The sequence below is a fragment of the Cherax quadricarinatus genome, chromosome 27 (assembly GCF_038502225.1).
Source record: "Cherax quadricarinatus isolate ZL_2023a chromosome 27, ASM3850222v1, whole genome shotgun sequence".
Taxonomy (NCBI): Eukaryota; Metazoa; Arthropoda; class Malacostraca; order Decapoda; family Parastacidae; genus Cherax; species Cherax quadricarinatus.
Window position 1 is genome coordinate 35648200 of NC_091318.1, and position 24835 is coordinate 35673034.

General features: G+C 39.1%; 1 protein-coding gene across 1 annotated transcript in view; it reads left to right on the forward strand.

Annotated features, from left to right (window-relative positions):
- The window catches only part of LOC128690996 (chondroitin sulfate proteoglycan 4), a 380847-nt gene that overhangs the window by 335139 nt on the left and 20873 nt on the right, over positions 1-24835 (forward strand). The gene's annotated exons all lie outside the window — the stretch shown is intronic.

Genomic DNA, 24835 nt, shown 5'->3' on the forward strand with positions numbered 1-24835 from the left:
GACCCCAGAAACTTTTTATAAGACAGCAAACTAGGTTGTTGTAAATGGAGGGCAAACAAGGTGTATAGTAAAAGATAATGTACATATGCATTATGCTTCAGTTCCTGGGCTTGCTTAATAAGTTTTAATCTGCTAATGTTTTAAATCCATGTATGAAGTCAGCCACCTTCTTTTACTTTCTTTCGATCTTGTTTTACCACATCACTTCTTTTACAATGAAATATTTTTTCTAATGTGATCTGGCTTAATTAGATGTTCAGTACTCATAGAGAACAAAAAGGCACAAAACTGTAACTGGAACAATATACAAATAACCCGTACGTAGGAGAGAGAAAAGCTTTTGATGACGTTTCGATCCGTCTTGGACCATTCACAAGTCACATTGACAGAAGAGACTGAGTGAAGCAGTATACATAGGTGCGGAGGACAGGGACAGGAGAAAGAGAGGAGGAAAGAGAAGTAGTGGTAGTGGTAATGCTGGTGGTGGAAGAAGTAGTAGTAGTAGAAGTAGATGGTGGAGTAGTTTGTGCCACAAGAGATAGAAAGGGGAGAGAAGGGTGGCAATAGTAATAGTATGAGGAAAAGAAAAAGGAACACTGCAGTAGAGCTGAGAGCCCAAAAGGGCTAAGACCAAAAACACAATGCTTATTGTGTACTTACAAATGATCCTTTCCCTCCCATGGAATCACCTGAAATTGCTAGTGAGGTTACTCTTGCAATCAATAACAGGAAATGCTTATTTTTAGGTGAGTGTTTTTAAAGGAAAATATAAATTTGTTGGAGAAGCTAACCTGGTGTGTGTAGTGATATTATGAGATACAACCCACCCACTATTTTGTTAATATATTAACAGTAAATATGATAAGAACACTAGTAAAGGATTTATGAAAAAAGTAATAAAGGTATGGTAAACTGAAATGGGCAGGATCTGAGCCAGGTCTAAAACTAGCTAGTCATTGTTCACTCTGATAGTCCACGCAGGCTGATAAGAATCCTTTAACTAGGTATTTTTCTATACACTAGAGAGGTTAGCAGGGGTCAAACTATGATCATGACTCTTACTCCCACATAGTGGAGGTGAGATCTAGCTCAAGTCCAGCAAAGTCATTGTTAATAACTTGTGAAATTTGTAAAATATAATTGTTGTAAAAAACTTAGGGAGCTGGCTTGGTTTATACCCATGACAAACTATTCCTAAATCTCACAGACTATTGCTCTCACCAGTGCTTAGAAGGGGTTTGAACCTAACTCATTCCCTGAGTATTTTTTACAATCATGTCATGACGATTCTCATGTCTTTGATAATAGGTTTGAAGGGATTTCAGCTAGATCTCATTCCAGCCATGTGGGTGGAGTGAGATCTTTGTCCATACAAACTTGTATTTATGGTCATTTAAAGGCCCATGCTAACCTCTCTGTTGTACAGAAATAAACCTAATTGGAAGAAGCTTTTTTAGCCAGCATAGAACACTAGTGAGAGCACCGTCTAGCCAGATTTAGGACTAGTTTGCCATGGGCATGAATCCTACCTTTTTCCTGAGTGCTCCTTATATCATAAAATAAGCAAACAGCCTTGTTGGGATGCTGTTGACTGTCTTCATATGTTTAACTAACATAAGTAGCACACTGGCATAACATTATCAGGCCTCAGCTGTTTTCTACAGCATGCTATCTGAACAATAAGTGGACTCAACCTGCAGGGAGTTCTGGGGATCAATGCCCCCATGGCTCTGTGGCCTCATGTTGACCTAAGCATGCATCATATTCTTCATCACTTATTCTGTCTGAGCATCTCACGTGGACGCATTCCTCACACCACAGATAATAGCTCGACTGTGGCTGCCCACACCTTTACCACAGTGAACACAAAGGCACCTTATTTGTCTTGTTTGCACCTGTACATTAGTTTGGGGTCCTGGATTAGTTTGAGTATCACCACATAACAGTACTACAATTAGTGCAGTGCACCACTGTTTTGCTTGTTTAGGTGCAGTGTTGCCGTACATTGCAGCCATAGTGACACTTTCATTGTTGACGGGATGGCAACTGTGGGGCTTTCATTGTCAAGGGTGCCATTACTCCAGTCACCTTTTCCAACCTCCATGAACGATTTCCTTCTGCAGTGAATTGCAGAATAAATATAAACATGATTATGGCAACCCTCACCCCTCTCCCACCTGCCATTTTCCCACTTTTACTTTCTTTGATACTTTCACTCCTCAACTTAATTTCTTCTTCCCTTTTTCAATATCTACTGATCACTAGTTTAGCAGCTTCTTTCATGGCACAATAAAATATTCTTTTTTTATGCTATTATAGACAGTTGTATTTATTTATATATATCACATATCTTCCAAAATTATATGAATCATACAGTAAATACCATACAAACATAATACAAACATCCAAATACAGAGGAGAGTTCGTCAGCCAAGTGCTAAAGCAGTTATACCTAAATGATTATAATTTTACACTTTCTCTGGTCCACTAATACTATAGAAAAAGAGCGTATCACTGGGGAGCTCTAGAAGAATACTCCTCCCATATGCCAAGACTCTTAGTGTGATTTCCACCCCCTCCCCCAAAAAAATACTCACAAGTAATATGATGGGCTGGGTTTTCCTCGATATCTCAGAAGTTATTGACCCATTTACTGAAAATCATCCATTATTAATGAACAGATTAAAAGGATTTTCCCCAGCGTTCAACAGTGAATGTTTAGCAAACTCGTGAAATTTTTTTGCAAATGGCACTTTTTTTTTTTTTTCATTTGTGGAGGAGTAAAGGGCCAATTTTTACTAAATTTAAAAAATCTTCCAACTTTATTTTGGGGGGATGAAAATAAGGGAAATTTTTTCAGTAGGGAGTAACACAGACACAATACCGTGACTGGAAGAGTACACAAATAACCCGCACATAGTAGAGGGGAGCTTACGATGACGTGTCGGTCCGACTTGAACCATTTGCAAAGTCACTTTGTAAATGGTCCAAATGGTTCTTGGACCATTTACAAAGCGACTTTGTAAATGGTCCAAGTTGGACCAAAACATCGTCGTAAGCTGCCTTCTCCTTTGTGCGGATTACTTGTGTATCAGAAGGGAGAGCCAAACACACTTTTGGCAGTGCCAGGTCAGATCTTCCTGCCAAATCCAAGTATATATTTTTTCATTAATTTGTGTGTTGGCAGATCTTAATGAACTTTTATATGATAATACGACAGGAATGCCTATTCAAATATAGAAATGAATAAAAAAAACAAAAAAATTCAGTGCCATATCCTCCTTCATGTAGTTTTTGATACAGTCTTGTGGCAAGTATTTTGTATACAACATATTATTTTTATTATTAACACATTGGCTGTTTCCCACCAAGGTAGGGTGGCCTGAAAAAGAAAAACTTTCATCATCATTCACTCCATCACTGTCTTGCCAGAGACATCCTTACACTACAGTTATAAAACTGCAACATTAACACCCCTCCTTCAGAGTTCCGGCACTGTATTTCCCATCTCCAGGAATCGAGTCCAGCCTGCCGGTTTCCCTGAATCCCTTCGTAAATGTTACCCTGCTCACACTCCAACAGTACGTCAAGTCCTAAAAGCCATTTGTCTCCGTTCACTCCTGTCTAACACACTTACACATGCTTGCTGGAAGTCCAAGCCCCTCACACACAAAAACTTCCTTTACTCCCTCCTCCAGCCTTTCCAAGACTGACCCCTAAGCTGCCTTCCCTCCACTACAGATTTATACACTCTCAAAGTCATTCTATTTTGTTCCATCCTCTCTGCATGTCAGAACCACCTCAATAACCCCTCCTCAGTTTTGGTAAGCCTGCTCCTCCTAATCTCCAAACTGGATTCTCTGCATTATATTCACACGACACATTGCCCTCAGACATGACATCTCCCCTGCCTCCAGCCTTCTTGTTGCACCATTCATCATCATGCTTCACACCCATATAGAACATATATTCTCTTTATTCTAGTGTTTTCCATTTTAGTTTTTAATTGGATTGCATTACCAAAAATAACATTACAAATGCGCACTTTGTGACAGGAGCACCAAATTTGCCACACTTCTAGCTTGTTATACAGTGGACCCCCAGTTAACGATTTTAATCCGTGCAAGAGGGGTAATTGTTATGCGAAATAATCGTTATGTGAATGAATTTTCCCCATAAGAAATAATGGAAATAAAATTAATCCGTGCAAGACACCCAAAAGTATGAAAAAAAAATTTTTTTACCACATGAAATGTTAATTTTAATACACACAAACTGAAAAAGGCATAAACACTTACATGACACTTACTTTTATTGAAGATCTGGTGATGATTGATGGGATGGGAGGAGGGGAGAGTGTCGAACTTATTGTTTAGAAGGGGAATCCCCTTCCATTAGGACTTGAGGTAGCAAGTCCTTTTCCGGGGTTACTTCCCTTCTTCTTTTAATGCCACTAGGACCAGCTTGAGAGTCACTGGACCTCTGTTGCACAACAAATCTGTCCATAGAGCTCTGTACCTCCCGTTCCTTTACGATTTGTCTAAAATGGGCCACAACATTGTCATTGAAATAGTCACCAGCAAGGCTTGCAACAGCTGTGTCAGGGTGATTTTCATCCATAAAGGTTTGCAGTTCAACCCACTGTGCACACATTTCCTTAATTTTTGAAGTAGGCACAATGGATTCCACAACTGGCATAGGCTTCTCAGGGTTAGCCCCAAACCCTTCAAAATCTTTCTTAATTTCCATACTAATTCTCACCCTTTTTACCACAGGGTTGGCACTAGAAGCTTTCTTGGGGCCCATGGTCACTTATTTTCCAGAAACAGCACCGAAAACACTGTAATAATACGAAATATTCCGAGTGTATGCTTGGATGTTACCGCGGAGGCTGGCTGGTAAACAATGGCACGGGCGGCACATGTGAGGCTGGCTGAGGGCGCACATTGGACGCGTCTCGGACGAAAATCGGTGAGCGGGTTTTTAATCGGTATGCGCGGCAAAAATTTTGCAATTAAAGTAAGCGGTATGCGGAATAATCGCTATGTGATGCCATCGTTATGCGGGGGTCCACTGTATTGTGAACAGGTTTCGATAAAGAATCATCACCAGATTGGCCCCTCTAAGCAATGGTAACTATTTTGAAAATCTTTAGCTTTATTTACTGGAAATTTATACTTCTTCTCTACCGGGAAAAAAGTTCATTTAGAAAGAGAGCTTATTCGGCTTATAAGGTTTCCAAAAGGTTACAAAATTGTTCCAGAATTGTTACAAAATGCGACATCTATTAGGTGAAGGTCTCCAGAGATTACTAGAAAGTCAACTTACTGATCTGCCTCTAGTATCTAGCATGCTGCTGGTTTTATAACAGTTCATCAAAGTATTCTAGTCCAGGTATCCCTGGTATCTCAATAACCCTTTTGGACTGCAACTGAAAGAATGCAAACCAGTCAAATAAATGTTGAGATCATTAATAAGAAAATTGTCTAGGTGGTAATATTTAATGTAATTTGAATAATTAAGGAGATAATCCCCTACCCAATTCTTGGAGTATAGCTTATTATACTTATATATCATATTTATTCTGTACTTAATGTATATATAGTGCTATGGGCACTTCAGATAATATACCATACACTATGTTACTCTTATGAATTTGTACCATCTGGTATGCTGCTATAATGAGATGTACTCATAAGTACAAGAGTAATATAGGTATATAGGGTATGCGTTTGTGAGTGATTGGTATGTGCTCGGATTGGCCCAACTTAGACTTATAATACGACTGACAACATGTTTCTAGAAAACTAACTTATAGACCTTTGAGGCTGTCAAACAGCTTGCTTGAACAGTATGAAGACCCATTCACCAAACAGTAGTAATGCTCAAAGCATCAGTGTATAGTACAGCATCAGTCAAGGAATGAAAGAGACCAAAACAACTTTACCTGTGGACCTTCAGCAGATCCTAAAAATAAAAGGCATAAAACTCCCATATTACTAAAACTTAGTTGAGCAGTTACAAGTTCCCAACTACGACAGTGCGTAGATGCCAAAACAAAAGTAGGTTGAGAGTTGAACTCAGGACCAGAGATATAGAGAGTGTTTCATGACACACAAACATCTAGTAACATCTAAATAATGCTCTGTGAATGGAGTTGTACAGAGTTACAAGATATATGTCCCTGCTCACCAATGGAGACATACTCTACCAAAAACTGAGTCTGAATAACACGAGCTGAGAAGAACAGTGTTCTCCCAGCTGTTTCTTCCACAAGGAGTAGCAAGAGAGAGAGGCACGGCCAGCAGATTCAACATCTGATGACTCATGCCAGCTTACCCCTGGCACAAGCTGGAAAATAAGCAAGCAGGTAGTTTGCAGAGTGCTGGCAGCCAATCAGAACTCTCCTTCAACATCCACAATGAGAAGTGTAGTTGTTAGTAAGTAAGTAAGTTTATTCAGGTATACACAAATACAGTTACATAGAATTATCATACATAGCAACATATGTGTAGAGAACCTAGGATAACCCAAAAAAGTCAGACAGAGTGGCTTATTTCCATTGGGGTCCTTTTACCTTATTATTATAATATAAAGGTTATAATATTTTCTTATTATTCTATAATGAAAATAACATCTTATTATCATGCTAAAAAGACTATCTACTACACGAGGGTCATTAAGACTATCTACAATACGAGGGTCATTAAGACTATCTACAATACGAGGGTCATTACTAGGAATAAGGTAAAATTTACACATATGTTAGCTAAAAAATAGAAAATCATTCCCCTCCCTTTCTGTAGCTACATTCATCAGACACCTTTTGGCACTCTTCTTGAACAGGTTCATGCTATGACTGGCTTTGACATGTGCAGGCAGTCTGTTCTATTCCTTTATTACTGTACAATAAAAGGTGTTTGAAGCCTGGCGAATGACTGTGGGTACTACAAAGTTGTGCTCTCTTCCCCTAGTACTATGATTGCTTTGGTTCCCAACCTTGACAAAATTGACAGCAAGATATTCTGGACACTGTTTGTGAGCAATTTTATAAACATGATTTAGCTTCAGTTGTTTTACTCTGTCTTCAACATTCAGCATATCCAACTGCTGTAATTCATTCTGGCCTACATGCTCTCTTGGTCCCAGCCCCAGGATGAATCTTACAATTTTGTTCTGGATGATTTGCAGTCTATCTTTCAGTTTTTTTATCAAGGCAGAGTACCATGAAGAGCAAGCGTAATCCATATGGCATTGTATAGGGGCTAGACATAGGGTCCTGTGAGCCTCAGTAGGTAGACACTGTGCTTGTCTATACAGGAACTTCAGTCTGGCATTCGCTTTCTTTACTACACTGTTCCCTATCAATTCTCCTGACATGCATGGGTCAAAGGGGATTCCCACATATTTTACTGATGAAACCAAAGTGATGGGCTCCCCATTACACTGGATATTAAAATTATTTACCCTTCTCAGTTTATGTTTCGTGCCAAAGAGAATGGCTTCAGTTTTCCCGAGGTGTAATGATAGTTTGTTGTCTACTAACCATTTGCTGCAGGACTCCAGTTCCAGTGTTAAAACATTAGAGCACTGTCATCTGCATACAGTAGGAGTTTGCACTTGACACTGATAGGCATGTCATTGACATAACATAAGAATAATAAGGGACCCATACTACCTTGAGGAACTCCACATGCTATCGGCATGGGTTCTGATTCCGTTTTGTTGATTTTGACAATTTGTCTCCTGTTGCTAAGGTAGGACTTAAACCAGTCTACAGAACCTATACTGATAGCTTGAAGTTTCTTACATAATATATTGTGGCTGCCAGTATCGATGGCCTTTTGCAGGTCTAAGGTTACCATGCCTATGAGGTTCCCCTTTGACATTTCAATTCTCAGGTAATCCAATCAATCAGATTAATTAGGGAGGTGTTGGTTGAGTAAGATCTTCTAAAGCCCGATTGATAGCTATGGAGAATGTTGTTGTCATTAAGGTACTTAACTACTTGAGAGTACATCGCCCTCTCTAGAATTTTGGATATTATACTGAGTATACTAACAGGCCTATAGTTGCTTACATCAGACCTACTATTTTTCTTGAAGATAGGAGTAACTCTGGCCTCCTTGAACCCATCCGGTACGGTATTAGTGGTGATTGATAGATTTATTATGTGAACAATAGTAAGGTTATGAGGATAACAAAAAGATTAGGTGATGAAAGATTGGATATCAGATTGGAGGGAGAGAGTATGGAGGAGGTGAATGTATTCAGAAATTTGGGAGTGGACGTGTCAGCGGATGGGTCTATGAAAGTGAGCAGTGCACTTAGGAGTCTGTGGAGACAAAGAACTTTGTCCTTGGAGACAAAGAGGGGAATGTATGAAAGTATAGTTTTACCAACTCTCTTATATGGGTGTGAAGCATGGGTGATGAATGTTGCAGCGAGGAGAAGGCTGGAGGCAGTGGAGATGTCATGTCTGAGGGCAATGTGTGGTGTGAATATAATGCAGAGAATTCGTAGTTTGGAAGTTAGGAGGAGGTGCGGGATTACCAAAACTGTTGTCCAGAGGGCTGAGGAAGGGTTGTTGAGGTGGTTCGGACATGTAGAGAGAATGGAGCGAAACAGAATGACTTCAAGAATGTATCAGTCTGTAGTGGAAGGAAGGCGGGGTAGGGCTCGGCCTAGGAAAGGTTGGAGGGAGGGGGTAAAGGAGGTTTTGTGTGCGAGGGGCTTGGACTTCCAGCTGGCATGCGTGAGCGTGTTTGATAAGAGTGAATGGAGACAAATAGTTTTTAATACTTGACATGCTGTTGGAGTGTGAGCAAAGTAACATTTATGAAGGGTTTCAGGGAAACCGGCAGGCTGGACTTGAGTCCTGGAGATGGGAAGTACAGTGCCTGCACTCTGAAGGAGGGGTGTTAATGTTGCAGTTTAAAAACTGTAGTGTAAAGCACCCTTCTGGCAAGACAGTGATGGAGTGAATGATGGTGAAAGTTTTTTTTTTTTCGGGCCACCCTGCCTTGGTGGGAATCGGCCAGTGTGTTAATAAAAAAAAAAATAGGGATTGACAGTTCAGAAGCACCATCTTTTAGGAACTTAGACGGGATGTTATCTGGGCCAGTGCTCATAGTTGGGTTTAACCTGCTTAGTTCTTTTTGAATAAAGTCATGAGATACACTTACTAGTTGACAACTGTTTGGGGTTACCCCTTTATTGGTATAGTATGTTTGAAACTTATCAGAGTCTGTGTTAAAGGTATTTGATGCAGCTGGTAGTTTACTTACTAGTGTTGATGCAACAGATGTGTAGTAGGAATTAAAGCAATTTGCCACCTTAGATGTTTCGTGGCATACCTTGTTATCGATAATGAGTACTAAATTAGACCTATCTATTGGCTTATAGCTATACCCCAACTGTTTTAGTTGTTGCTAGAGCTTTCTGGGGTTATACTTATACTCTTCAATTTTTGAGCAATAGTGCTTTGCCTTTGCTCCTTTTATAAGTCTCTGCACTCTGTTCCTTACCCTTTGGAATTAATTTAGTGCTGCAATATCCTGTCTGTTTGTTTTAAATCTTTTTAGCAGCTGGTCTCTGAATTTCATATTATCTAATATCTCAGTAGTCATCCAGGGTTCAGTTCTTCGTTTAATCCTAACCTCTTTAACTGGTGCAATATTATCAAGGATGGTAGTGAACATTGTTTTGAATTTTTCCCAGGCATCATTTATGTCCGTGTAACTTGTTATCTCTGTCCAGTCACAATTGTGTAGCCTATTTACCAGTGTTTCTTTACTGTAGTTTCTAGTTGACCTCATTTTTATTGTCCTGTGTAGGCCTATCCTATCCCTAGTGATTTTCCTAGTGCAGTAAATGATGAAATGATCACTAAGGCCTGTGGTAATGACGCTGGCTGACTAATGTTCTCAGAGCGGTTACAAAGTATGTGGTCAATTATGGTGGCTGAGAACTGTGTGATATGGGTTAGTGTATTAATTAGTTGAGTGTAACTATTTAAACCTAGAATTTGCTTATACCTTTTGCATAGCCTGTTATTTTGCTGCTGAAAACAGATATTGAAGTCGCCCCGTATTATTGTCTCGCAATTGTTTTCAACTCCGGACAAGACTCTGGAAAAGTCTTCTAAGAACTGGTCCTGGGTGGGAGGGCGGTAACTAGTTCCTACTAAGATGGGTTTGGCCTTGGGAAGCAGCACTTCAAACCATAGAATCTCCAGTTTATTGTTATTTAAATCAGGTCTTGGGTTGTAAGCTAAGTCATTTCTAATGGAGGCACATACTCCACCACCCTTTCTGTTCCTATCTAAGCGTTTTATATTGTAACCTTCTATTCTGACCTCGTCGTCAGTCACCGTCTCATCCAACCAGGATTCAGAGATGGTTATAACTGCCGCCCTAATTTTGTTAGCTAAAATCCTAATCTTTTCCAATTTAGGAAGAAGTGATCTTGCGTTGACATGAATAAAGTGAAGGCCTGTTTTCATAAAACAATTATAATCATCAATATATGGCAATGGGTCATTTGTATTAAAATTAGGTAAATCAATGTCATCATTGCTAAAGGGTAACTGTGCCAAAGTGCATTTGTTACACATAAAGTGAATTCTGGCACCGTTACTATAATTGTACATACATCCATCATGCACCCACCCCTTTCACATTTTACATAAGGTGCCTTTTCTGTTTTTCATGCATACTTTAGTACAGTGTATGCACCTGTTTGGTAGTGTTTGAGATAATAATGGCTGTATTGTCTCACATTGACCTATGTATGCATTACATATGGAGTTAAGGTTATCATTCTTAGCTACTAGACCGTCATTATCACCGTCATTTATCTGTCTGTTTTGCCTCTGCACAATAGTTTGAGGTCCTGGATTAATTTGGATATCACCACTTAAGAGCGCTACAATAAGAGCTGTGTGCCACTGTTTTTGTTTGGGTATGCGGTGTTGCCATACCTTATGGCGATAGTGATATTTACTTTTCTGGTAGGATGGCAACTGTTGGGCTTTTACTGTCCAGGGCGCTGTTACTCCATTCACCTTTTCCAGCCCCCATAACTGATTTCTTTCTTCATGGAATTGAAGAAGAAAGATAAATATAATTATGGCAGCCTGTACCCCCCTAATGCCTGCCATTTTTCACTCTTCACTCTTTTACTCATATACAATAATATTTATTTCTCTTTTCCAGTCACCTAGAACACCCTAGTAGTATCTGCTTTAGCAATCACCAATGAATTACTAGTAAATTTTTTTCTTCAAAACCCTCTTCACTGCTCACTTTTCCCTTAACTTCACACACCCCTTTCAGTTGACTTCTTATTACACACTCCCCTTCCTGCCGCACTTCACAGTCTGGTTTCACCTATTAACTTCTGACTCAGCCATTTTTAAAACACTGAGGGAAGTAAGCACCACCTACAACCTGACTTTCCTTGAGTTTATAGATATATTTGGCGTTTTCTCCTATGATTCTCTCACTGTACACTGGTCAGCTGAATATAGGTCAGCTGCTAAAACATTAACCTTGGCTGTTTAACTATTCACTTCTTTCCCACGACTGGCACTGAGGGATAACCATCCTATAACCTTGGAGTTTTGTACTTTTGATTTAACGATGACTCCTGTGTTTCCCTCTCGTTAGCACTGGTACAGGTGATATAATACTACTGTCAGTACAGATGAACGTCAGTAAAGATGAGAATTTCACTTCGCTAGTTGTACGTCTGGCAGTAGCTGGTGGTTGGATGCCGATCAGCCATGTTTAAATGCTCAATTTTTTCCCTCGTTTGGCTCTGAGGGAAAAAAAGTCCTACAGACCTGTCATTTCCTAGGAGTTTTGTTGATCAGGTTTTCTGCTCTGTTGTCTTCCCGTTGAACACTGGTGCAGTTGATGTGGAGGTCAATTATTTCATTGTAGTGGAAAACGTCTCATGTCTGGTTCACGTCTGGCAGCAGGTCTGGTACTTGAATGCCAGTCCCTCTTTTGTCATATTTAGTCCATTTCGTTGTCGTCACCATCAGTTTTCCTGTCACTATAGGTTCCTTGCATGTTGTTGCAGCAGTACTTGCAATTTGGCCATCACTGGAGTTCAGATAGGCCCAGGGGGTGGCAAGATATAGGAGCAGCCTTGCTTGCTGTGGCTGCAGCAAGTTGTCCTACCTAAGTACATAAGCTAACAATGTAAGTCAAATAATAATATAAACCATGATATTTCATTTTAGCTATTAAAGATAGATATCAGCAATATAATATTAGACAAAAAACCAATATATATACAGTAATTATGACAGCCTTTCTCTGAGGTCGCAACATTAAGTAATGAGTTATCTTTGGAAGCATAACTGTTGTAAATGCACGGGACACTGATTGGGTATCTAGTGGTGGGTGACTAGTGATAAACAGTTGTTTTGATCATTTTTAGTATTGTGTTGTTCTTGGAGGTGGAGAGTAGTGAAAGGGCTTGTAGGTATAATGCTGAATAGTAGTATAATTACTATGAGTTACATATGCTGCATCATTTTGGTGTCACCAAAAAGAATCTGCTAATGGATTCTAATGGAGATAGTTTCCAGACTAATGGTGTTGAAAGCTGATGAATAGTTGCTGCATTTTAATTAAACATAGTAGGGTTCATATATCATGCCCAGAGCATCAAAGTGGTTTACATCAATCACCTTGGTTCTTTAACCCTTAAACGGTCCTAACGTATATATACGTTTTTTCGACATTTGAAAGTATGTAAAAAAATGTACATCATCTTTTTTTTTTTTTTACATTTGAAAATGTGTAAAAAAACTTTATCTACTTTTTTTTGTTATATTTGAAAATATGTAAAAAAACATAGATCTACTTTTGGAGCACTACGGATTTCAACGTCGATCTACTGTACTACTCCAGCAGATTCACTGACACAAGAGGAGATATAAAAAATACCTGGAAAACACTTTCCCAGATTCTGGGGACCCACAAACTGAAAAAAAACAAGAATATTGTTCTAAGTAAACGTCATGAAACACCACTGCATCCCACTGATACAGCTAACAAGATAAATGACTTCTTCTCAAACATAGGATCTAATCTCGCCAGTAAAATCCCACATACCAATGCCCGTGCCGGGGACTACCTAGATGGGAATTTCCCAAATTCCTTCTATCTTGTACCAACTGAGCCCACGGAAGTCACTGCGATCATCAAGTCACTTAAAAATAACTCGGGGAATCTGTCTCACGTCCCACCATTATTGTACAGCGAGCGGCCCATGTCCTTTCGCATGCTAGTACATTACTTTTTAACAAGTCACTAGAAACTAGCACTTTCCCGACACTACTCAAGAGAGCAAGGGTTACACCAATACATAAAGGTGGTGACCCTACAGACGTAAACAACTATAGGCCAATATCAAACTTACCAATGCTATCCAAAACCTTCGAGAAACTAGTGCACAGGAGACTACAGTGAACTCTCGCCTAATGATATTAATCCGTTCCTGAGAGCTCAACGTTAGGCGAAATTATCATTAGGCGAATTAACTTTCCCCATAAGAAATAATGGAAATCAAATTAATCCGTGCAAGACACCCCAAAGCATGAAAAAAAAATTTTTTTACCACATGAAATATTAATTTTAATACACACAAACTGAAGAAGAGATGTACAATACATGACACTTACCTTTATTGAAGATCTGATGATGACTGATGGGATGGGAGGAGGGGAGAGTGTGGATGGTCTTAGTGTTTAAAAGGGGAATCCCCTTCCATTAGGACTTGAGGTGTCAAGTCCTTTTCCGGGGTTACTTCCCTTCTTCTTTTAATGCCGCTAGGACCTGCTTGAGAGTCACTGGACCTCTGTCGCACAATATATCTGTCCATAGAGGCCTGTACCTCTCGTTCCTTTATGACTTTCCTAAAGTGGTTCACAACATTGTTAGTGTAATAGTCACCAGCACGGCTTTCAATAGCTGTGTCAGGGTGATTTTCATCAAAAAAGCTTTGTACTTCAAGCCACATTGCACACATTTCCTTAATCTTTGAAGTAGGCAACTTCTTCAATTTCTCTCTCCCCTCCTCCGAAGCAGTTTCCTCAGGTCTGGCCTCTTGCTGTTCAAGATGATCTAGCAGCTCATCAGTGGTTAGTTCATCATTGTCCTCCTCCACCAACTTTTCCACATCCTCCCCACTAACCTCACCAATATGAGCACTAGTTACAGGCATTTTTTCCTGTTCACCTGGGTGTTAGTCAATTGTTGTTGGTCGCATCCTGGGGGACAAGATTAAGGACCCCTATGGGAATAAGTTAGACAGTCCTCGATGATGCACTGACTTTCTAGGGTTATCCTGGGTGGCTAACCCTCTGGGGTTAATCGTTTCTCAGTAATTGTTTCATGTTAAGCCATACCAACAATGCACTCTCCACATCTTCAAGTAATACAGCTGATGGTAGTGCAGCAACAGCAACAGCTGACTGTGGTGCAGCAGCAGCTGTGTTGCAGCAGCAGCTGACTGTAGTGCAGCAACAGCTGACTGAGGTGCAGCAGCAGCTGACTGTGGTGCAGCAGCAGCTGACTGTGGTGCAGCAGCAGCTGTGGTGCAGCAACAGCTGACTGGTCCAGCAACAGCTGATGGTGGTGCAGCAGCAGCTGACTGTGGTACGATAGTATTTCTCACCCTTTTTACCACAGGGTTGGCACTAGAAGCTTTCTTGGGGCCCATGGTCACTTATTTTGCAGGTGAAATCACTAAAAACGCTGTGATAATATGAAATGTTCCGATTGTATGCTTGGATGTGACCGCGGAGGCTGGCTTGTAAACACTGCCACCCACGGAACAAGTGAGGCTGGCTCAGGCCGCACGTGGGTGCATCTCAGACGAATCGCGTTGAGCGAGTTTTTTAGCGCTAGGCGAGGCAAAATTTTTGCGTTAAAATGTATCGCTAGACGGATTTAACATTATGCGATGCCATCGTTAGGCGAGGGTCCACTGTATATTCATTTATAACATCACAAAACATACTCAACCCCTGCCAATTTGGATTCAGGAAAAATAAAAGCACTAATGATGCAATTATAAAAATGCTAGACCTGCTTTACACAGCATTGGAAAATAAGGAATATCTGCTAGGAATTTTTATTGATCTAAGAAAAGCGTTTGACACAGTAGACCACGGCATCCTACTCCACAAACTTGACCACTTTGGTATAAGAGGCCATGTGCTTGCATATTTTAAATCCTACCTTTCTAATAGGTATCAGTATGTCACCATTAAAGACACAGCCTCATCAATACGGCCACTTGATACTGGAGTTCCGCAGGGAAGTGTCCTTGGACCCCTGCTCTTCGTCATTTACATCAATGATCTTCCAAACATATCCCAACACCTGAAACCCATTCTCTTTGCTGATGACACGACTTATGTCATCTCCCACCCTAATCTTGCCACCCTCAACACCATTGTTAACGAGGAGCTGCTCAAAATATCGACTTGGATGACAGCCGATAAACTTACACTTAACACTGGCAAAACCTACTATATTATGTTTTGTAGCGGAGCAAGTGTTGTGCAACTTAACATTAAGATTGACAACACTCAAATTGCCAGACATAATGAGGGCAAATTCCTTGGCCTATACCTCGACAACAACCTAAATTTCAGCACCCATATCCAACACATAACCAAAAAAGTATCAAAAACGGTGGGGATCCTCTCCAAGATACGATACTACGTGCCGCAAACTGCCCGTCTCACACTATACCATTCACTTATATATCCATACCTCACCTATGCTATCTGTGCTTGGGGTTCAACTGCAGCAACACACCTAAAGCCAATAATAACCCAACAAAAAGCTGCAGTAAGAATAATCACTAAATCCCATCCCTGGCAACACACCCCCCCACTCTTCATAGATCTAAACTTACTCCCTGTTCAGAACATCCACACTTACTACTGTGTAATCTATATCTACAGGACCTTAAATTCCAATATTAACCTTGGCCTAAAACGCTTTCTTGATAGTTGTGACAGGATCCACAGGCATAACACAAGACAAACATCTCTATGACCTTCCCCGTGTTCGACTAAACCTTTACAAAAATTCAATGTATTTCAAAGGACCTAAAATCTGGAACACCCTACCTGAAAATTCTAGAACTGCAGACACATTCATCACTTTCAAAACTACAGTTAGAAAACATCTTATCTCCCTGATCCACCCCGACAACTAACTACATGATAACCACCTGGTGGTTCAAAATTTCTCACTCAAACACTGACTATAAACCCAGAAATACTAATCTTAATCTTAAAATAATAAATCCTAACTAGTCATAAGTTTGCCTATGATACTCAAATATAGACACCTTATATTGTGCCAAAACAAAAGCATTCACATTGCTAAACTCACAAATTATGATGTAGTCACTTAGCCTTAATACTATAATCTGTAAGGATTTAATGTTAAGATTTAATCTAAGTCTGCTCGAAATGCCTAGCCGTGCTAGGTGCCCTAGTGGCCCCCCCTCTGTGATTAGTATTTTATAACATGTATACCACAAAATACCCAAAACCTGTAAACCCCACATTGTAACCATTATAGAGAATAAACTTGAATTGAATTAATGGCCTAAACTCCAGCTCTGAGCAACTGGAAGAGGTGCATGATTTGCTATGAAGATCAAACAGAACCACTCATGTTCTGTACAGTCCAGGTGAGAAGACAGAAAAAGTGGCTACAGGACAATTGCAGAAAATTTTATCAAATTCAGTCAGCTTGGACATCTCCCACAAAAACTCAGGTTTAAAAGGCAATGAAGAAGCCATGGATATAAACCATTTTCAGTATCAACTTACTTGCAGGCCCGGGTACACCAATACTGAACTGAAAAGAGCTGAAAAACGATCACTCAGAACAGGAGAAGACAATGATGTATCAGTTGCACACATATCAGGTTACATTTATTTTCATCCAGTCTATAGATGACAACCTAAGGATCTTGTTTTATTGTTGGCAACCTTCTGGGACACGTCTCTGAGAAGAAACAACATGGACAAATGAGCAAATCATACACAGCCATTCTGGAAAACATAAAATCACTAGAACACTCAGTGCCGGAGACATAGTTGCATAGTTGCAGTGTAAGCGGCAGCGGCAGCGGCAGCAACGGTATCCTACCAGCTCTTCTTTCTCAAAAAAACATCGCCCATCAAAACTTGTGATGGCCTAAGTGAAAGTTCAACTACATGAACCCACGTAGACCACAACATGACCCAAGAATACTAAGAATGTAACCCAAATCTTGACAAAATTAGAAGATCTAAGGAAGACAGCCCTGCTAACCCAAACACTGCCTCCGCTGCCAGACAACCACTTAACCCAAGCTCCGAGAAAACAAGCCTTCTCCTCCATTGCTACACAGTATCTACTTCAGTGATACTATGAAAGGATATCGCAGAAGACACAACACCAGTAATAAAAGAATAACAGCAAGGACCCTAGAACTCAACTTGTCTACCCAGCAGGACGCCAGTGTATCATCAACCCCTCTCTCCGCCGCCACCCAAGGAACAACAACAACAACAACAAACATGGCTGACTCCCCCTCCAACTCCACTCCCTTCAAAGGATTCATCCATGATAACTCAGGTACGATTATTCCTGACAATATCAAGGACTACATCGTTGCTCTAGAAAATGAAATCAAAGATATCAAAGCAGCACTCGAGCGACGAGATTCCAAGATAACCAACCTCGAGAATAAGATCCAAAACCTTGAAGAGAAGATTACATCGGGAAGTGTTGATACAGAAAATACTCTAAAAGCAGCTATAGCCAGTCACACTGAACAAATAACAACAATAAATATGAAGGTTGAAGAAGCAATCAAGGACTGGAATCTGAACATGCACACTCGACTAAATGAATACCTTGATTTCCAAGACGACAAAACTGAACAAGATAAGTTGTCTGATGCAGTTATAATAAACAGTCCACACATTCCTAGTGACATAACACAAGCACAGTGCAAAGAAACTGCTATCAGGATAATACAGAACCACGTACAAGTCATCGTGCAAAACAATGAAATCAAAGAAACACGTTTGTTAGGAAAACCAGGAAGTAAACACAGTATAATGATCCGACTTCATTCATACGATAAAAGAAAGGACCTAATTAAATCAGCAATTACAATGAAAAATGGAGTGTACATAAATGAGTGTCTAACAAAAAAACGTCAAAACCTTCTGTTCAGGCTGAGAAAACTTAAACAGGAAAACAAAATACATCAGTGTTTCACGCGAGATGGGAAAATACTAGTAAGGAAAACATCAACAGGACAACAATATACCATCTCAAACGAACATGATTTCTCTACCTTCCTTAGAAAAGCTGACATTTCTGTAACAGATTAAATAAGTGCCCTTAATACATATATACGTGTGGTGCATATAGTGTACGTTACTATCATATTGTACATTATTATTTTTATTATTTTTCATCACTAGCTAATGCCAACTACCTCCAATACTCTATAACTTTCTTACTGCTATTAATTGCTCATAATTTTAAATTAAAAGTCAAATCTTACTCCAAATTAATAATATTCATTTTTTCTTACCTGTCCATTTAATTTTGTTTATCACTACTTGTTTTTTTAGTCACTTTACATTGTATATTCAATTAGTGTATATTCCAATTACTTTTTTGCAAGTACCAAAACTATCTTTTGCTAGCTAGTACCAACTACCTCATTTTTTTTTACTTTTATTGTGCAATAAACTGCTCAATTTATCTAATATTACAAATCAGATCTTACTCCTAAACCAATATTATTTCATAGTGACCATCTGTCCATTTAACTTTGTTTACCATTACTTAATTTTAGTCCCTTATATATTTTCTCCTTTATTTTAGCTTTATATAACTACCCTAGCTTATACATTCACAATTGTTAAAATAATCAAGGTGCTATTCTCAGGTGCTAAAGTAGAACAAGTTCACAATTTTGCATTATATTCCAAAGCTCATTTATTTTATAGTACTACCTACTATCATATTCCCAAGCTCCATTATTTGATCATCACTTTATTTGTACTAGTCCCTTTTATATTGTCTCCTTTATTTTAGCTTAAAAAAAAAAAAAAAAAAAAAAAAAAAAAATAAAAAAAAACTACCTTAGCTCATTATTTTACATTTGTTAAATAATTCAGGTGCTATTTTTTAGCTTAAGACTATTTACTTTGTTTTATACTTAATTCTAACTATAGATTCACTACAAATCTTATGATTACAAGCATTGATCCAGATACCAACCTCTTATTTAATGACTTAAATGAATCAAACAGTTACTGTAATTACTACACTGCAGAACAATCAAAGGCACTTCTCAGTGCCAACAACAACATAACTATCTTTAACTACAATATCAGATCTTTAAGCAAGCATTACGATGACCTCATAGCATTACTAAATTCCTTACATGCCAATATGTCCATCATTACACTAACTGAAACCTGGCTAAAGCCTGATACTACAGATGTCTATACCATTCCTGGTTACACAGCCATACACAACTGTAGGCCAGACCAACAAGGGGGTGGCACAGCCATATACTACTCAGACCAACTAGAATGTATCACTAATACTTGCACAAGAGATGAACATGGGGAATATATAATAGCCAAATTCAAATCCAAATACCTACGAAAACCTCTCACATTGATAAACATCTACAGAGTTCCACAGTCAAACATTAGCCAATTTAGTCAAAACCTAGGAAGTATGATAACTGATGCACGCATGAACAAAGATCACTTACTACTCTCAGGTGACTTCAATATAAATCTCCTGCAAGACCAGGACCCACACGTTACTGAATTCACAAACACAATGAGTAACTGTATGTTGCTACCAACAGTAACAAAACCTACAAGAGTTACAGAGACTAGTGTTTCCCTACTTGACCACATCTGGACCAACACCATATCCCCTTTAAAATCAGGCATAATTACAGATAATACCACAGACCACTACCCTACTTTCCTCATAACAACTCTTGGTAAATTACCCCAAGACACTACTAAAGTCACCTTCAGACTTCACAATGAGGCAGCCATTAATAACTTCACAACAGCATTAGCAAACATTGATTGGCACACTGAGCTAGAAATCAATACAGATATTGACGAATGTATTAATAATTTTCTAAAAAAGACTCAATACCTCTATAACAAGCACTGCCCTAAAAAAACTAAGCAGATGACAGCTAAGAGACTGAACAGTCCCTGGCTAACACCCAGCATTCTCAAATCCATAAATACAAAACACCAATATGAAAAACAGTACAGAATGGGTCACATAACCAGAGACCAAACAAAACGTTACTCGTCAATCCTAACCAGCCTGATAAGAAGGGCAAAAAAATTGTATTATGAGAACAGATTATCCAACTTACGAGGTGATATAAAAAAGACCTGGAAAACCCTATCAGAAATTCTGGGAACAAAAAAGATATCACGAAATAGCGAAATAAAATTAGCAAAATCAGATGAACCCCAACTCCCACCAACAGAAACAGCAAACAGACTCAATGATTTCTTCTCCACTATAGGACAAAACCTTGCCAATAAAATCCCAAGCTCAGATACCCCACCAAATGACTACCTCACCGGCAACTACCCGAACACACTGTTCCTAGCTCCGACTAACCCATACGAAGTCTCCCTTATTATCAACGCACTAAAAAACAAGGCAGGAGATTTAAATACCTTACCACCCTTTATATACAAAAAAGTGTCACAAGTGCTATCACCAATCATTGCAACACTCTTTAACAAATCCATTGAATCCTCCACCTTCCCTACAGTACTCAAAATAGCAAGGGTCACCCCGATCCACAAAGGAGGAGACCAAACAGAGTTGAATAACTATAGGCCAATATCCAACTTACACCCTCTCTCAAAAATCTTCGAAAAATTAATTCATAAACGAATCTACTCCTACCTTATCTCCCAAAACATACTCAACCCCTGCCAATTTGGATTCAGGCCTAATAAAAATACTAATGATGCTATTATACACATGCTAGAACATATATACACTGCAATAGAGAAAAAAGAAGTCCCACTGGGGATCTTCATTGACTTACGTAAAGCTTTTGATACAGTTGACCATGACTTGCTCCACGTAAAATTATCACACTATGGTATAAGAGGGCACTCCCTCAACTACCTCAAGTCATACCTCAGCAACAGAAGCCAATATGTGTACGCAAATGGGGCAAACTCTTCTGCACAACCAATTACAGTTGGTGTCCCACAGGGAAGTGTCCTTGGCCCTCTTCTCTTTCTCCTATACATAAATGACCTACCAAATGCTTCTCAATTACTCAAACCCACACTATTTGCTGATGACACAACATACGTCTTCTCCCACCCGAGCCCAGTCACGCTAGCCAATACTGTAAATACCGAATTACAGAAAATATCTACCTGGATGAGTACTAACAAACTTACACTAAACATTGACAAAACCTACTTCATTCAGTTTGGTAACAGAGCTACAGATGTCCCTCTTAACATAATGATAAACGGATCACCTATCACAAAGCTAACAGAGGGAAAATTCTTAGGAATCCACCTTGATAATAGACTCAAATTTCATACACATATACAACAAATTTCTAAGAAAATTTCCAAGACTGTAGGCATACTATCGAAGATACGGTACTATGCTCCACAGTCAGCCCTCCTGGCCCTATATCACTCTCTTATTTGCCCCTATCTCACCTATGGAATTTGTGCATGGGGCTCAACAACAAGTAACCATCTCAGACCACTAATTACCCAACAAAAGGCTGCAGTTAGAATGATAACAAATTCTCACTACAGGCAGCACACTCCACCAATATTCAATACACTCAACCTACTCACCATACAAAACATCCATACTTATTACTGCACCTATTACATACATAGAACACTCAACTCTGATATTAACCCTCCCCTCAAACATCTCCTTGCCAACCTCAACAGAACACATGACCATAACACAAGGCACAGATCACTCTTTGATATTCCTCGTGTCCATCTCACGCTATGCAAAAACTCAATGCACATAAAAGGCCCTAAAATCTGGAATTCATTACCTGTAAATATAAAAGAAACACTACCTGTTTATAAATTCAAGTCTCTTCTCAAAGATCACTTACTCACCCAAAACCAAATAAATACTGAATAACTGAACCTTATAAATTGTATATCTTAAATGTTTCTCACAATTATATCACATAAATGTTAAACCTAAAACCCAATCTAACTTTATTATTTTTTAAATTCACTACCTAACAGAATACTCCATTCTACTGAATTTACAACATTGCATGCAACCATATGACCTGTCTTTGTAATACTCACTTGTGCTTTATAGTAATCAGTTTACATTAATGTTTTTCACTGATTTCATCATTGCTTAGTTAATCTTAAGTTAATTTTAAGCCAGCCCGTAATGCTATGCATAGTATAAGTGGCTTTGGCATGCTGCTCTTATCTGTATTTTTTTTTTTTGTACCTCTATAAGTGTGCTCAAATTATAAATAAATAAATAAATAAATAAATAAATAAATGGAATGCACAACAGTGCAATAAAGATTTAAGTTGATACATGAAGGACACACCATGACTGAGAAATGTCACCAGTTTTCTATGCTGCACTAGTCCTCCAGAGTGAGGATCAGTGCTCATCAGCCCCAGCTTCTTATTTCTGAGGTTCCTGGAGAATGCTCACACATTACCTATCCTTTAGCACTTAATGGATGTCATAAAGAATGTTGTAGACCACCTAAATCTAAGACAGAAACCAGTGATCACCTCTGTTTGCCTTAGCCAATCTGGTTCAGTAGAAGAGGCCAGAGAGATATGGTGAAAACAAAGTAACAGTAATATTTGATGGGCTCTACATCTAGGTGGCAGCACTCATGAATATTGAGTATTAGTTCCATAGGAGGAAGGCTACCCCTGTGGTTCACACAAGGATAACTCGCCAGATCACTGCAGCAGCACTGCACACTCTGCTGCACTGTGCCTATGCCAGAGAGTGTCAGAGAGAAACTTTTCTGTGTTGGAATTAGAGTTGTTGATATTGGTTTAAGCATAGTACATTCTCTATGACAGAATTTACTCCCTGGTTCATGGATCTAGACCAGTTATTGTCAATCTGAGTGACTAGTCACCCTAGTGTGACTAGTAATGTAGTGACAACTGATTTAATTGTTATATTCTTGACTGTGTTTTATTTCATAATTTTGTTTGATTGTATTTTATTCTTGAATAATTCTAGTACCATTGCTTATAATACAAGTCAAGTTCATGCAAGTTTCAATATTAAAAAATCTCTTAATGCTGAGCTGTGGTGATAATTGAGTTAACTTCAGTGGTAAATTATGTTGAATAGATGATGTTTGATTTGTTCTTGATGGTAAAACTCCTAGTACAACATTACTGTCTGATTTAATTATTAAGTAGCTTTAGTCCTGGTTTAACCTTGCTGAAAAGGTTATAAATTCTACTGGTTTTTCCTAAAAAAATTATCATTTGGATGCATTTTATTTATTTATTTATTTATTTATTTATTTATTTATAATTTGAGCACACATACAGAGGTACAAAAAAATACAGATAAGAGCAGCATGCCAAAGCCACTTATACTATGCATAGCATTACAGGCTGGCTTAAAATTAACTTAAGATTAACTAAGCAATGATGAAATCAGTGAAAAACATTAATGTAAACAGATTACTATAAAGCACAAGTGAGTACAGTGGACCCCCGGTTAACGATTTTAATCCGTGCAAGAGGGCTCATCGTTATGCGAAATAATCGTTATGCGAATGAATTTTCCCCATAAGAAATAATGGAAATAAAATTAATCCGTGCAAGACGCCCAAAAGTATGAAAAAAAATTTTTTTTACCACATGAAATGTTAATTTTAATACACACAAACTGAAAAAGGCATGCACAATTACATGACACTTACTTTTATTGAAGATCTGGTGATGATTGATGGGATGGGAGGAGGGGAGAGCATTATCTTCTTACTGTTTAGAAGGGGAATCCCCTTCCATTAGGACTTGAGGTAGCAAGTCCTTTTCTGGGGTTACTTCCCTTCTTCTTTTAATGCCACTAGGACCAGCTTGAGAGTCACTGGACCTCTGTCGCACAACAAATCTGTCCATAGAGCTCTGTACCTCCCGTTCCTTCAAGACTTTCCTAAAATGGGCCATAACATTGTCATTGAAATAGTCACAAGCACGGCTTGCAACAGCTGTGTCAGGGTGATTTTCATCTATAAAGGTTTGCAGTTCAACCCACTCTGCACACATTTCCTTAATCTTTGAAGTAGGCACAATGGATTCCACAACTGGCATAGGCTTCTCAGGGTTAGCCCCAAACCCTTCAAAATCTTTCTTAATTTCCATACTAATTCTCACCCTTTTTACCACAGGGTTGGCACTAGAAGCTTTCTTGGGGCCCATGGTCACTTATTTTCCAGAAACAGCACCGAAAACACTGTAATAATACGAAATATTCCGAGTGTATGCTTGGATGTTACCGCGGAGGCTGGCTGGTAAACAATGGGACGGCCGGCACATGTGAGGGCACATTGGACGCGTCTCGGACGAAAATCGGTATGCAGGTTTTTAATCGGTATGCGCGGCAAAAATTTTGCGATAAAAGTAATCGTTATGCGGAAAAATCGCTATGCGATGCCATCGTTATGCGGGGGTCCACTGTATTACAAAGACAGGTCATAT